General features: G+C 40.1%; 1 long non-coding RNA gene across 2 annotated transcripts; it reads left to right on the top strand.

Annotated features, from left to right (window-relative positions):
* Positions 1-469: 469 nt before the first annotated feature.
* LOC137441888 (uncharacterized) lies at positions 470-12945 on the top strand. 2 transcript variants are annotated; one of them, XR_010987511.1, is made up of 4 exons: positions 470-757; positions 9729-9888; positions 10808-11062; positions 11218-12945. It is a non-coding gene; the product is annotated as an uncharacterized lncRNA (long non-coding RNA). The 2 variants fall into 2 exon arrangements; XR_010987512.1 differs by having other exon boundaries at positions 9729-9812.
* Positions 12946-14973: the final 2028 nt, after the last annotated feature.

Below are 14973 nucleotides of genomic sequence, written 5' to 3' on the forward strand. Positions count from 1 at the left end.
AGACAAAAATGCTTTTTTCCTTAGATAGCTTCTCATATATAAGCATATGAAAATTCTAGATATGTTCACTTGGCTGTAAACTTATTGTGATCAGTCACCCCACAAAGACAAGCTGCATTTTCATGTAAAATGATTCTGTACATTTATATTGAGTGCCCTCTATTCATGATCCTGTTCTCTCAGTCTACATGATCAAATTAATTCTGTGCCTAGAAATCAAATAATCTCCTTCTGTTGGTGTTATGAATATGCAAATGCAAACACATTATCAGACTCTTTGCCCTTTATGCTTTAAAAATGTGGGACAGGTCCACATAATTCTAACTATAAATGCTTTCTGTATATCATTGCATGGTACACTTGCAGTCACTAAACTCAGAGTGGCAGTAAAAATAACCCTCTCTTAAAGAGCAGACGTTAATTTATCTGCTAGGGTGTCCACCTGTTAACACTTTCCAGAGAGGGCCCCTGTCTGGAAATAACTCTGTATTTCATGATGAACTCTATATGCCTTACTGGACAGAACCAATATGTGACTCACTGCTCTGAGATGTGTAAATATTAAACCTGTTCCAGACTTGTCTGATAATAGACATATCTCAGTGTCAGAACTGAAAACAGACCACAAAAACATGGATTCATAAGAATTTTATTTTACCTGAAAGGAATGTCATTGGCACTCTGAGGAAACTGAAGAAACAAGTCTCTCTAAGGAAGACATAATTGAATAGAAGCAGCAGACTCGGCTTTCTAGAAGGTAAGAAAATGCTTATGTCAGTCTATAAGACATCTTAGCAATCCCTTCCACTGGTCACAAGATCATAATCATGATCACTGGGAGAGTCACATTTTCTGATCATCGTGGGATTTACTCACATGTTCTTACATTACAAGTTTTGCTCTCAAGCTGTTCTCAAGTTGCCTGCAGTGGCTTTGTAAAAGATTTTGAGGTAGAGGCAGAGGAAGAGAATGGATATATAGGAGGACCTTATATATTAAATGATGTTCTTATTGTCTTAGCCATCATGAGACTAAATCATCATATTAAATTAAGCAAAAGGTTCATTACTGAACCAATAGTCAAAATCAACTGATTCCTGTACCATGCTCCCAGTTCCTGCCTGTCTTTTCAAACTTTTACTAACTTTTTTTTTTTAATTGAAAATTTTTCCCCCTTTTTTTTTAACTGGAGGTTATGTCTTGATATTCTAGAATTTGCTGAGTCAAACTTGTCTGAATTTAGACTTTATTTGGCTACTGGGGTCATAAAATCATGGCTGTTATATATCAGGGAACATTCTAAAGGCAGTGATTCTGCTTAAAGCAGAGATTGCCCTAATCACTGAGAGGTAAGACAGACAAAGTAATTGCAGTATTTTGAGTAACTACACTAACTGTTTTGCAAGAATCAGAAAAAAAAAAAAAGGTGCAGTACAGATTAACACTGCATGATGAGGTCTTGCTCCTGCCCTGATGTACATACACAGAAAAAGAGTCACTGTAATATATATCCATTCATTTACTGAGATCTGCTATGGGGTTGGACTAGGTGATCTTCAAGGTCTCTTCAAACCCAAACCAATCTGATTCTGTGAAAGGTAATTGAAAATGTTTTGGGTTTGACATAAAAAATTCTGTATTAAAGAGGATACAGTAGGGCTGGAGATTGGAAGAAATATTTATTATCTTAGGAGTCTGATACTCAAGAAAATTTCCAGCAAGGATCAAGAAAATATCTAAACAGAGCATAGCTTAGCAGCATAGAATTCAGTGAAGAAACCAGATGGAGGACAGCTTTGACTGTTGACAATTCAGAAGATACACCATAACAAAGGAGACTGCACCAGTACATGGGCTCAAGTCTCACTTCTCATATTGTTTCCTGCAGTTACTAGCAGTATGGCCCCATCAACACTTGCTCAGCTTGATACACAGCAGGGGTGCTGATATTCATCATTTGTACAGAGTCAGTACAAGGTCTTAGCACCATGTAAGTTCTACGGCCTACTGGAGGGTTGTGTGGTGCCAAGTCTTGTGAATCAGAGTCAGTTCATGAGATGCCCTCAAGGATTCTGGTCACTGTAGCAACAAAGGCATACTTATATAGCAATTGTTAAGAGATGCCCCAGTTCCTCACATTCCATTTTCTGCCCCAAAATAAGAAGTAATCGCCAACCATTGTGATACACAGCAGCTGTGACCAGTGTTAACACAACAAACCCCAATGAAGCTTCTTTAATAGATTAGCCTGACAGAGATGCAAGCAGCATATTTTTGTCAATAGATAAACAGGAACAAACTGAAATGTTAATATCTCCAGCAGCTATTCCCCCAAGGCTTTTCTCAGGGGCAGGAGAGTTCATTTGTACATGTGCCAATTATACAGCCAGTGACAGCTGAGTGAAATGGAGGGGAGAGAAGGGATTATTCTCCATGTAGCTAACATACTTTGATGAATTTTCTTTTTGTGTGTCTAGCACTGACAAAGCAACAGAAACTGAGGTCTTCCCAAGTAAACAATCCAAAACCCCTGACTCATGGAACTTTGAATCTGCCTTTAGTTTCCCACATCAAAACAGCAGCTTTATACTTCCGGTCCATGTGTCTTATTTTAGATTACAGAAAGTATTTTCACAGAACACTTAGTAGGATGAAAAGTTAAGAGTGGATACTTACAAGGTCCCAAATCTCTTTTCTCCACTAAAGCAAAAAAACCCCAACCAAACCACCCTGATGGGGAAAACCTCATAGCTTTAGTTGCTGTAAAACTGCATTTAATTTTGTTTTATAGCAATATTGATCAGCCTTATTATTTTTGAGTCCTTCTCTTTTGTGCATAACGGCTAGCAAATGTGGATTTACAGATAAGAAAACATGGAACAGTTCTAGCAACTAAAGTATACCACATTGTTACAACAGTCAGTCCTGAGGAAGAGGAAGCTCGCAATAATCAAGCACTACACCTGCTAGAAATCTGGGAGACAGTATTTGTTGAGTTGCCTACACATGTTGCTAGAATGAATGATGGTTCAAAAGATTGTGGTAATGTAGGGATTCTGCATAGTAACTCAGCATCCTGTGAAATTTAAATTACAACAGCCTTCTCATTGCTGATGCTCTGCTTCAGATAGTTTCAAGCCAGAGACTGGCCTAAATTTATGTTTGAATACACTGCAGCAAATTTTCTAAGCAAAAGACACCTGGTTCTTTCTACATGTCAAGGGTTGAGTTGAATCTGCTGATGATACTCAATACCATGCTGCCATCATGACAGCTTCGACATTAAAGTGCTGTCAAAGTATCATGGGGCTTGGATTGTAACATGACAGGCTTCCTGTTCCGCTGCTGCTTTCAGTTCCCAGATTAGGAGTATTGGTCTTTTCTGCTGCTTGGGTTGGGGGGAACCATTTCATTGATGGCTTCTGCTGCTGTGTCTGCATTTTGCTGCACTTTCCTGCACATAGGTTAAGGTAATTGTGCATTGTATTATCTCAGTAAACTCCTTATCTCAATCCAGGATGTTTTTGTGTTCCTTTCCCTTCCGTTTGTGTTAGGGGCAAGGGACTTATAAGAGTGGGTTTTGTTAATCCAGGACACTATACTAAGAGTTAACTTCTGAAAGTGCCAGTTAAAACTCAAAGCACATCTGCTTGGTTTCGGTTGTGGGTTTTGGGTTTGTTTTTTTTTTTTTTTTTTTAAATTTCCTTTTGTTTGTTTGGAGTTTTGGTATTTTATTTTGTTGTTCGATTTGGTTTGGTTTGTTAGCTTTTTTCTTGTTGGTTTTGTTGTTGCGTTTTGGGTTGTGTTTTTTGTTTTGTTTGCTTTATGGTATATTTCAAACCACGCTTATGAACATTGGCGATAGAAGTTGGCATCTTCTGTTTTCATTCCTGTACTCGAGCTCTTTACTGCAAAGAATTAATAAACAGGAAGAAAATCATCCCTGGCTTTCACTTTCTAATCAGAATTTGTAGCAGTACCTGTCAGAAATAGCATTTTATTCATAAACAGATAAGATTGGAGATAGCTATCAATGTGCAAACACAGAGTGTTCCAAAGCCATTGCATAATCCCTTCTCAGAATCAAAATATGTTTAAAAATTATGAACTGTCTTTAACCTTCAAATGACCTGACACTTCAGAGAAATATTTCCAGAAAACATCATAAAGTTGACTGATTAATTTTACAGAAGTTTAGCCATTAGCTTTCTGTCATCACACAGCTTTAAATTGAAGATGGAAAAGGTGATACAGCTTCCCTGACAGGTCTCACTAAGGGAAGCACTGCAGAGCTTTCAAGGCCCCAGACAAAACCAGGAACTTCTGCAGAAGCGGAATTCATATTTATGAATGACAACATGGTGCTCTAAAAATCTAATTTCCCAAGCTATACGAGGTATTGCCTAGAGTAACCATCTCTGAGATTACTAAGTTTCAGAAGCAATCAGACTGTCAGCTTCCGTTGCAAAAGATTTATAGACATTATCCACGTAACAAAAATATCTGACATTAAATAAAGGAAAATTCTGAATCTCTTCCTAGGCCTGTACTGGACACTGATCAAGATTATCCCAAGACACACTGAATACTACTAAGCTAGCACATTTAATGGGGACAAAAGAAAGTAGATCAATTATTGAAAAGTCATGAAGTCATGTATTATTGTAATCAAGTGTTGTGGCACAAACTACTTTCTGGGATTGAATTAGAGTGGCCCATATCTGACCTTTTCTCCACAAGATAGCTTTGGGAATTATATATACTCATTTAACAGTTTGTGTCATGTTAAATAACTAAAGACAACAAGAAACAGTGCTCTATTAGCAGAAATAGTAAGGCTAAGAACAAAAAAAGTTTTAAAGTCAGTGCCATTGAATGCTGAGTTAGTGGGGATTAGAAAATTATCTGAACTGATGTAATGAAAGCAGTTTTCATCACAGAATCATAGAATACTTTGGGTTGGAAGAGACCTTAATGATCATCTTGTTCCAACTCCGCTGCCATGGGTAGGGACACCTTCCACTAGACCAGATTGCTCAAAGCCCTATCCATTTTGCCCTCAAGTAAAGATTTTCTTTGTAGTAATTTGGATTTACCTTCTCTCAGTGTTAAATCATTACCTCATGTCATAATCCTTCCCTATCTTTCCTGTAAGGGCCCCTTTAAGCACTGGAAGGCTGCAATAAGTTTTCCCTAGCACTTTCTCTTCTTCAGGCTGAACAAACCCAACTCTCTCAGCCTGTCCTCACAGCAGATGTTCCAGCTCCCTCATCATCTCTGTGGCCCTCCTCTCAAGCAGGTCCATGTCTTTCTTCCGCTGAGGGCCCCAGAGCTGAACATAATACTCCAGGTGGGGTCTCACAAGAGCAGAGTAGAGGGGCAGAATCACCCCCCTGACCTGCTGGCGATGCTTCTCTTGATGCAGCTCAGGATGTGATTGGCTCTCTAGGCTGCTAGAGCACATTGCTGGCTTGTACTCAGTTTTATATCCACCAACACCCAGTCTCTTACAAGACTGGAAGTTGTACCTTTTCCTCATCATCAGCATCTGCAGACTTGACTTGCAATTAAGACAAGGCCTTTGTGTCTTTGCAGAAGACAAAGTTCAAATAAAATTATAGTTTCCACTGCCTTACTGACTTTTTTCATGGTAACTACATACAATTCTCAATGCAAGAAGTACTTGTCTTTCTGCTAACCTTCTGAGTGCTACTTGGGATGCCCAGTTCTTCAGGGTACTGAAGAGAGTACCCCAGGGTACTGAGAGAGCTGGCAGATGAGCTGGCCAAGCCGCTCTCCATCATTTGTCAACAGTCCTGGCTCACTGGAGAGGTTCCAAATGACTGGAAGCTGGCCAATGTGATGCCCATCCACAAGAAAGGCCAGGTGAATGAGCCAGGGAATTACAGACCTGTCAGCCTGACCTCAGTGCCAGGCAAGATTATGGAACAGGTCATCTTGAGTGCAATAACACAGCACTTACAGGATGGCCAAGGGATCAGGCCCAGTCAGCATGGATTTAGGAAGGGCAGGTCCTGCCTGACCAACCTGATCTCCTTCTAGGATCAGGTGACTGCCTGGTGGATGTGGGGAGGCCTGTGGATGCGGTCTACCTGGACTTCAGTAAGGCCTTTGACACCGTCCCCCACAGCAAACTGCTGGCTAAGCTGTCAGCTCATGGCTTGGACCACAACACGCTGTGCTGGGTTAGAAACTGGCTGGAGGGCCGAGCCCAGAGAGTGGTGGTGAATGGTGCCACATCCAGCTGGCGGCCAGTCACCAGTGGTGTGCCCCAGGGATCCGTGCTGGGCCCCATGCTCTTTAATATCTTTATCGATGATTTGGATGAGGGTATCGTGTCCATCATCAGTAAGTCTGCAGATGACACCACGCTGGGGGCAGGTGTTGATCTATTAGAGGGTAGGAGAGCTCTGCAGAGGGACCATGACAGGTAGGACAGATGGGCAGAGTCCAACGGCATGAGATTTAACACATCCAAGTGCCGGGTTCTACGCATTGGCCACAACAACCCCATGCAGCGTTACAGGCTGGGGTCAGAGTGGCTGGAGAGCAGACCTGGGGGTACTGGTTGATAGAAGGCTGAACATGAGCCTGCAGTGTGCCCACATGGCCATGAAGGCAAATGGCATCCTGGCCTGTATCAGGAACACTGTGGCCAGCAGGAGCAGGGAGGTCATTCTGCCCCTGTACTCAGCACTGGTTAGGCCACACCTTGAGTCCTGCGTCCAGTTCTGGGCCCCACAGTTTAGGAAAGATGTTGACTTGCTGGAATGTGTCCAGAGAAGGGCAACAAAGGTGGTGAGGGATTTGGAGCACAAGCCCTATGAGGAGAGCCTGAGGGAGCTGACTGATTCTATAATTCTATGCTTAGCCTGGAGAAGAGGAGGCTCAGGGGAGACCTCACTGCTGTTTACAACTACCTGAAGGGAAGCTGTAGCCAGGTGGGGGCTGGTCTCTTCTCCCAGGCAACAAGCACCAGAACAAGAGGACACAGTCTCAAGCTGCACCAGGGGAGGTTTAGGCTGGATGGTAGGAAGAAGTTCTTCATAGAAAGAGTGATTTGCCATTGGAATGTGCTGCCCAGGGAGGTGGAGGAGTCACCATCACTGCAGGTGTCTAGGAAGAGTCTGGATGGGGTGCTTGGTGCCATGGTGTAGTTGATTAGTGTTGGATGATAGGTTGGAATCGATGATCTCAAAGGTCTTTTCCAATCCTATTCTATTCTATTCTATTCTATTCTATTCTATTCTATTCTATTCTATTCTATTCTATTCTATTCTATTCTATTCTATTCTACTCTAACTCTGTAAATTGTTAGCAAATGGGTGGCACTGCCTCCAACTGCAGTTGAAGCACTTCCGATCAGTGGTTTAAACATAACCGAGGGGCTATGCTCACCTCTCAGGAGAATGCTAATAGCAGTTTTGTAATACTAGCAGGGTATCATTAACAAAAAGCATGTTGGAATGTTACAGACTATATAAATTCTGTCTCAGATGCCTGTATGAGCTGTTTGTCATCTTCTAGTGTGTCTGGAAGCTCTGGAAACTCTAGAAGATGTTCTGGAAGATGTTAGAACTTGTCAACAATACTCATGACTGAATTGATATTCCCCAGTTTCCATCATAGTTTGAAAGCCTCCCATATACAACTTATTTCTTTGTTGCTCTTCACAAAGGTACCTCATTCACTCTGTCTCTGCAATTTACTAAATACTTTATTGCCAAAGGTGATCTAGCAGAAACTGTGCATTATGTTTTACCCTATCACTACTTATTGTGATTAAACACCATTGAACACATCTATAGCTAAATTAGTACCTGGAATTTGTACAGCAGAAGCAATTTATTTGGTGCAAGAAGTCAGATTCAGTTTTAAACAGAATTTTAGTTCTAAACTGAGTAATGTTCAAGGTGTTTATGTACACAGTCCAAGAGCAGCTCCTGCTCTGCTTCACAGCTTCCTTTGCAATATCCAGGAGCACCTCTGGACTGTCAAGAGTTTAGAGGTCTAAGTCTAAGTCTAGACTGAATGTGTTTGGAAATAATGTGCACATAACCTAAACATATAATTCTGTTGCATTAATTCTGCAAGTTTCTTCAAAATGAAGAGCTCTGGTAATGCTCAAATAGGAAAAAGGTTTGTGGGTTTTTTTACAAGTCACATAAATTCTTTGAAGTTAAGGAGTAAACTTGCTCTGTAAAAAAATATGTGTGAGTTCTGCTACTTGATTGAATGAGAAAACTATTTCAGCAAAGATGTGTACACTCAGGACTTGGATAAATTTTACAAAATCGGGCTAAATACTGAAATCTGTGTGAAATCATATCTGGTCTATTCTATTCTTATGTAGAAATTATGGAGGTATAAGCTCTGCTTTTTTTCACACTTGTATATACAACTAGTATCTAGTATTAAGTTTTCTTCTACATGGTCAAACAGTCCTTTAAGCATTTAAGAAACATCCAGAAGTCTTACAATTGTGTATTTTACATAAATAAATCATCCCCATGTAAGAAAGTTGTAACTATGCCAAACATTTCAAGAATGGAAGTGCAGAGAAAAAAAGACCATCAAGACATAAGGCATGCCATTTCACCTCTATCTGGAATCTAACACCTAAAGTATTCAAGAAAATGGATTCTCAGCTGTGTATACTACAGGAGCTAGAGAAGTTAAAAGAATTAGCTTAGAATATCCAGAAACAGTGGAAGAGATCCAATCAATGTAATCAGGTGCTAATTCAGTGCTATATTCAAAACCACTGGCTAAAACCATTACACTGGGATGCTAACACTGAGATGTGTTCTTAACACATCTGAGTGCATTAACAGTCAGTTGCACAATTACTGTGTCAAAGTCAAATCACATAAATTAAAAGCAAACAGAAAGTGCTTTCAAGGGGTTCAAAGAGAGTCATCAGACTAAGCTGTCCACAAAGTCTAAATATACAACTTAGAAATTTCCAGGCACTATTAAAGAATGAAAGACATGTTTATTTTAAAATAGTTTCAGTTCCTTCTTTTCTAAAATAAGGAGTTATTCCATGCCAACCTAAGAAAATAGTACTACACATTAGCTCATATTTAACCCACCCTTTGAAAAATATGGAGTGCTGAATGAACTTGCAAAGAGCAGTAGTAAGTACAAGTAATACCATTACTTGCAGGGAAAACAGAACATTCACAAATAGGGAGATCAATCCAGCAGCAGATAAATTGATTATTATTACCACTAAACAATATTTCCAGTTATTTAAAAATAGTCATTTTTGTGTCAAAAATATAGGAGTATTCACTGTTGATAATGCCAAATCATTATATGCTGTCTGTAATTCCTGTAGACTACGACTGGAGTTATGCAAGCTCAGCAGTTCTGTAAGTCCAAATCAGTATCAGTATTCCTAAGGTTGGAAGAGACCTCAAAGATCATCGAGTCCAACCTGTCACCACAGACCTCATGACTAGAGTAGGGAGGACACTACTGCCCACTGCAGGCTTGAAATCACAACCTTCCCATTAAGGGTCTGATGCGCTACCCACTGAGCCGCCAATACTTCTGAATGTCATGTTACCAGTACATGAATCACACAGCCTGTATAAAGGGGTACCCTTGAGGGATATTCACATGTAGTGGAATGCATGCATCTAAATTATGACCCAGCATGTACTATTTCATGGCAGAAATATGCTTGCTAAACATTTCAGGATGCAAGAAAATTAACAGGAGAAATTCACTATCACATTACCAAGGTGAAAAAAGAAGCCAACAAAACCATTCTCCTATCTTGGGTAAGAATTCCTAAGTAGAGTTTGTTACACCTTCTGAAAGTGTCAGAACTGGGTACCATCTGATCAGACTTGGCAGGTAAGTGGTCTAATATATATGACAACCGCTATCTTCCTGTGAAAAGTCTGTGTAAGTATTTTTGCTCCTAGGAAAATGCAGATAGGAAGTACTTTCTCACATCTAAAGTATTTTTGTCTGCCTCTGGAATACTGAGAAGTCTGAACTCAGTGGGGCTGTAGGGTACTAGTTGGATGGGAAATAAATAAAAAGCAGCAGCAGCAGCTTGGAGATGTTCACAAAGCTCTGGAGCATTCCCTGCATGTGGAAACGTTTGCAGTACCATTAGCTGTAGTGCCAGATTACCTCTTCTCACTGTAAAAGCTATATTTTGACTGCAGCAACTGCAAGAAACTAAGTATCTAAGGTGTCAGCTGCCATCTTCAATTTTGCAGGCCAGGAGGTCAGTGACACCTTGTTTCCCATGTATTGCCTTGCTTGAAATTCATTCGACAGAAAGCAAATGGGAAACGGTGGAAGAGAAAGAAACAAACTCCTTTGATTCTAAATGGGGTAGGAGAATCACATACTGGATGGATATGGAGAGAAGCAGCACAGCTCTCCATTCTGCAGTAGTATAAGCTGCACAGTTAATTCCCTGGAATGTTTCTGTAGTGTCCATATATTTAAATGTACTGAAAGTAAGCTGTAACTTAAGAATATTTAACAGCTGTAACTTAAGAATATCTAACATGTTTTATTGCATGCTCCAAGCTGCCTGTAGGCCATTATCAGTATTTAAAATATACTGTACTTTTAAGTTATTTTATTATCAGTAAAAGATCAGTTTTTTTATCATAATGGCTACTTCTTTCCTTAAGACTCCATTTTTGCCTCAGTTTGTCCCAGAGCTGAATCTTTCTAAATGAATCTTTTCAAGTAAATGATATCATTGTTATCTCTTTTTTTTCTTTTTTTAATATATATTGGCAACTTTTAGATGTTACCTCAGAACAACCAAGCCAGGGACACTATGGACAGGTGCTGTGCAAGATTCTTTACATAGCTCTTCTGTGACAAGGCACTTCAACCCCTGGCCTCTGGCACCTGTTCTTCCAGTGCTGCATCTACTGGGGAGCTCTCTCTCTGCTCCCTACATGTCCACACTCCCTCTTTTTCTACTCCTGGGCCTCACAAGTTCTTGCCTTTATGAAGCTCCAATCCTGGATGGGAGAGACCCTGAGAAGAATGTAAGGTATGCAGATTCAGCATATTGTGTTGTTTGTAGATTAGGTGCAGCAGGGGTGGGGAGGTTGTTGTGGCTGTTTTTGTTTTGTTTTGGGATTTGGGTTTTTTTTGGTTGGTTGGTTGTGATTTTCTCCAGTTTTATTTGCTCTTTTTCTTTCTTAGAGACAGAAGCTAAGGTCAAGCCCTGGTTGCAACTCCACTCCTTCCTATTTTGTGAGTGATGGAGAGAGCATAAAGGCAGCAGCCAGGACAGAGGGTTTACACTTCCTCCTTCCCTGACAGTAGTGTAGACCATTGTACGACTCAGATGATCTGCAGGATTTCAGTGCACAAGCCACAGTCCCCCAGTCATACAGTTGCTCTGAGCTTATCTGCTTGCAGCCACTATTAAAGGCTGTGTTATAGATCATGTGTCATATTATTGTTGAAAAAACTTGTGTTCTTTATGCTGCCTTTTTTATTATTATTTATTTATTAAGAAGATAAATAATGCTTGTTTGCTCTCATGCAGTGCTTCTCTTCTTGCACCGGTAGGTTTATGTCCTACCATTTGCACTTAACATTGATATTTCATCTTGGCATTGGACATTTGACATTCAATCAAAGGTGTCCACAGACTGTTGGAGTCCTTTCTATAACCATTTGAAGGGAACTTACTTCTAGGGTTTGGGCCATGTGGATCCATGAAACACAATTCTTTTTGTACTTCAGATATTAAACTGATGTTGATCTTGCACTTGCAACTAGACAGCTAGAAGGAAAACCAGACTCCAGTGTCTAGTATTAAAGATTACTGTGTTATCTCCAGATATTTTTTCAGCTGCAAGGTTCAGAAAGCAACCGTGCAAAGGTGATACATTTTGTAGCCATCAAGTACCACGACTAGCCCTCTGAAATTCATTGCCTGTATAGAGCCCTACTGACAACAGCTACCACAGTACAAGGCCTTCCTTGCTGATAGTTGCATTTGGAAATACACTTAATGATAGTATTTTTAACTCTTCCTGAAAACTGCAGAAGTACTAGTTTCATACAGGAGATGAAGAAAGCTTGATGTCCCAAGGATTTTGTGCTGTGGATGCATGAGCAAGGAAGTCATTGTGCCCCTGTACTCTGCACTGGTTAGGCCACACCTTGAGTACTGCGTACAGTTCTGGGCCCCTCAGTTTAAGAAGGATATCGATATACTTGAACGTGTCCAGAGAAGGGCAACAAGGCTGGTGAGAGGCCTTGAGCACAAGCCCTATGAGGAGAGGCTGAGGGAGCTGGGATTGTTTAGCCTGGAGAAGAGGAGGCTCAGGGCTGACCTCATTGCCCTCTACAACTACCTGAAAGGTGGTTGTAGCCGGGAGGGGGTTGGTCTCTTCTCCCAGGCAACCAGCACCAGAACAAGGGGACACAGTCTCAAGCTGCACCAGGGGAAGTTTAGGCTCAAGGTGAGGAGAAAGTTCTTCACGGAGAGAGTCAGCCATTGGAATGGACTGCCCAGGGAGGTGGTGGAGTCACCATCCCTGGAGGTTTTCAAGAGGAGATTGGACATGGCAATTGGTGCCATGGTCTAGTCATGAGGTCTGTGGTGACAGGTTGTACTCGATGATCTTTGAGGTCTCTTCCAACCTTAGTGCTACTGTGATACTGTGATAACTCAGATATGGGGGAATTTCTTAAAATGTTTTGCCTCGGTTTGAACCCATATTCCTTCTCTCTTTTATTACTACATTGAAATTAAAATATAGAAGGTATGTTTCCTTTGCTAAAAGAAAGTCTAAGCTCACTGTCATTTAATGTACAAAATAAAATTCTCTCCTCCATTCTTGAAACCCCTTAGATACACTAAGCAGTTCTGTATGTAGAATGCTCATATATGATTTTCCTAAAATAAATTTTCACCCTGCCTCAGTTCTTTGTTCAGTCTGTCTTCTTCACGTCATTTTCAGATTTAATTTTCCCTGGGTTTCTATTGCATTATGTTTTCTCTGCCCTCTTTCCCAGTTTCCAAGAGAAATGAAAACCTAATTAAAGACACATGGAAATGTTAAGCTATGTTAGTTAGAGATGGTTAGAAACAGGAAAGAAAATAGGTTTGCATAAAGCCATGGGAGGCTGTTTCCAGGCTTCTTCTTCCTCTTTTTTTTTTTTTTTTTTTTAAAGAGATGCCACAAAGTTACTCCAAATTACAGTGCCATAAGCATGTCATTAAGGTGCACAGGAGTATACAAAAGGCTATCTTTTAAATTTTTTTTTTTTTTATTAGAGCTCAAGTTTTGAATGTTAAAAACACATGCGGCAGTTAGAAGTTTGTCGTCTCTGCCACATGACTAGATGCAAGTTCATTCCATGACCTGACCTGCAGCTGTGCCTCTCAGATCACTGTGTCCACAGCTGTCCATAGGGTCAGGACATGATGCAGCATGCATTCTCCTTTCCCTCACACTATCACTAGTTTTGAAATAGAAACAGCGCTGTGTTAATACAATATGTATCTCTGTTGTAACAGAGACGAGTTAATTCTAGCAGAAGAAAAGCTCAGTCACACAGAAAAGAGGAAGTAACAGCAACAGCAGATAACGAGTTACTTTTGTAGGGCGCATAATCGCCCTGAAGTTTCTCATTACCCTGACGCCAGTTTTGGTCCTTTCTTGATTTGAGGTGTTAGAAGAGAATCATTTTACAAGAACAACACAACAATGACAGATGTGTCATCTAGCATACTATGCCAGCTCTGACAGCTACTAAAAGTAGGTGTCTATGAAAGAGTACCAAGAGGGGGCAAGAACAAAATAAAAATTCCCAAAGTACTCATATCCAGCTGAGAAAAAGTCTAAAGCTGAGAAGCTTTGTGAGCCAGAAATAGTGTCTCTGTGTTTAATAGGCCCTGATGGGATTAGCTACTGTGGATATGTTCAAATAGCTTTTGAACATTTTGGACTTTTGAACTTTGTTCCATATAAACTTCTGGAATCAATAACATCTTTTTATGATGATATTGTGAAAAGGTCTCTACTGAACTTGTAAGTACTTAACATTCAGAAGCCCTTATTTTGTCATTTACAGCTATGTATAGCACTTTTTATTTAGTTTATAATTCTCCAACAAAAGCCTGAGCAGTTTAAGCATGTATTGCAACGGAGAGCCTTTTATATCATTGCAAACTGATTTTCAGATTTCATTATGATGTACAAGGATGGAAGGTGAATAGCAGAACCAAATCAGACACTAGGGTTTAGACCTTTTGAGGAGTAAAATACATCTTTCAAACAGCAGCCAAAACAATGTCTTCCTAGAATAAAGTACAACATTTCTGTAGTTAGACAGGAACAATTTTATCAAAGTTGCAACATTTCCTCTTTTGGACTGCTCTGAAAGCTAGTGGTGTAATTTAGTACCACCTCTAAATCTTTCACTGATGGCACATTAGCTGAATCACTATGACTCAACTTTAACATTACAAACCTAATTTGAGTGACTTGAAATTTTGGAAGGAGTCCTTCCCATGACAACTGTACAAAGCACCTGTATTTTGATGTTAGTGGTAGACAAAAGGCATGAAGACACAGAACAAATTGCTTATACTCCGCCAAGAGAAATACAGATGCTTTTGCCTAATGAGATATAATGTACTCTTGTATATATCACCATAACATACCATCCTAAAAAACCAAAATGCAGTTCTTGTTCAGAGAGCAGATGCAGTTTCAGAAGTTTGAAACAGTGCAATCAAATATTTTTATCCAACAGAACATAGGGTATTTCCTTTATGTAATTTGAAAAGAAAAATACAAAAATTTCCCCTCCACTTTCACTTTAATAAAGTCTCCCAAGACAACAAGCTGCCTATTTCTTTCACAGCCTGTCTTGATTGAGCTATTCTAAGAAAATTCACAGCTCTTTCACAAGGGAAAGCAGCCCATGAATTAT

This window comes from Melanerpes formicivorus, unplaced genomic scaffold (genome assembly GCF_026170545.1).
Source record: "Melanerpes formicivorus ecotype bairdi unplaced genomic scaffold, bMelFor1.0.p_v2 SCAF_6, whole genome shotgun sequence".
Classification (NCBI taxonomy): Eukaryota; Metazoa; Chordata; class Aves; order Piciformes; family Picidae; genus Melanerpes; species Melanerpes formicivorus.